We start from the raw sequence: 1,780 nt of genomic DNA, 5'->3' as shown, positions 1-1,780 counted from the left end.
ATAGAAACAAACTAATATTTAATGATTACATGATAAATTAGGTTAAGTAAGTATAGAAACAAACTAATGTTTAAATATTACATGATAAATTAGGTTAACTAAGTATAGAAACAAACTAATGTTTAAATATTACATGATAAATTAGGTTAACTAAGTATAGAAACAAATTAATGTTTAAATATTACATGATAAATTAGGTTAACTAAGTATCACTTAGTTAACCTAATTTATCATGTAATCATTAAACATTAGTTTGTTTCTATACTTAGTTAACCTAATTTATCATGTAATATTTAAACATTAGTTTGTTTCATAGAAACATCTGAAAACTTCATACACAGAATTTATGCTACAAACAATTTTTAATAGGTACTGGTATTCAAGATTACACATAATTGTTTTCTCACCATCTACGTGGTACTGTTAGGGGTTTGTATTTCTTGTATTTTATTTTCCAGGCTATCACATCTCTACATCGTGCACAGACGGACGTTAGTTCTTTGTTGTTGATGGTCTTGATAGTCTTACTGTTGTCATGAACATTATTTTTAAAAGACTTGCTGTTCTGATGTTTTTGACTGCGTGTCCTGTTGACATTTCCTCGCTGTGTGCTCATGGTTGATAGACTAAAAACTAATAAAGAAATGATGTAAATATTTTACTTGAGATTCCTTGTTTAATTCACAAACTAATTTATAATGGAAACAGTATTATAGATCTAGTTTAACAATAACTGACCATGAATCTAACTAAAAACCAACTGATATTAGAAACTTTACCTAGCTACAACTTAGTTAACAGATCTAAACAACAGCTGATACTACAAGATTGATCTACTTACAATACAGTGAACAAATCTAACTAATGAACAACTGATATTACAAGTGTAAACTAACTATATATTAGAATAGTCTAAATAACATTAACATCTTCCTTAGCTGAAAATGTTTGTCATACAGTTACTAACCTCTTTGCAATAGAGCTATCATCTTGTGCCACAGCCTTAACCAAACCTCCTGTCTTTACATGTATAAACATTGACTGGTATAATCATTATTATACTGTAATTTTTAACAAACTACCAATGTTTTAAAACTTTGTGCAAATCCTTAATAAAAGCAAAAGTCCCAAGGCTAAGGTAAAGGTTCCAGTGGTAGTACAAACACTGAAAGTATATAAAACTATTTCGACTATTTAGGTTTTGACAAGCCTAAATTAATGAAAAGCTATCAGTATCACTAACATTACAATTGAGTTAGGCCTCATATTATTAGTCGTAATAGTATATACTGTAACTGCTAGTAGTAGTATTAGCTATTAATGCAATTACTATTAGTACAATATTATTCATTTTTCAATTTAAGTTTTTAAATAAAAACAAAATACAATTTAAAATAACCCACACAAATACTTTATCAGAGTCTTTATAAGTTTATCTAGACGTAAAACATTATTTCTTGCCTTATATTAATCCCATCATAACTGATTACATTTTACCTTTTTAAAATTTTGGCTTTACCACACTAGTCCAATAGCCGAGATAAACGCCCTCTATAATTTGAGTATCTGTTTGTTTTTTACCATGGCAGTTATTTCGATTTAAAACTTTTAACCTTATGTCAAATTAACTTTAAATAGTCAGTTTCGACCAAGGGTCAAAAGCAATCGGGGGGGGGGGGTGTTCAGAAACATTTATCTCTTCACCTCGCTCATGTACTATATGGATCGTGATAAAAAATATATATATATAATAAAAAATAAAATAAAATTTCACAAAGAA

The sequence above is a fragment of the Limulus polyphemus genome, unplaced genomic scaffold, assembly GCF_000517525.1.
Source record: "Limulus polyphemus unplaced genomic scaffold, Limulus_polyphemus-2.1.2 Scaffold14881, whole genome shotgun sequence".
Classification (NCBI taxonomy): Eukaryota; Metazoa; Arthropoda; class Merostomata; order Xiphosura; family Limulidae; genus Limulus; species Limulus polyphemus.
This window is presented reverse-complemented; position numbering follows the sequence as displayed.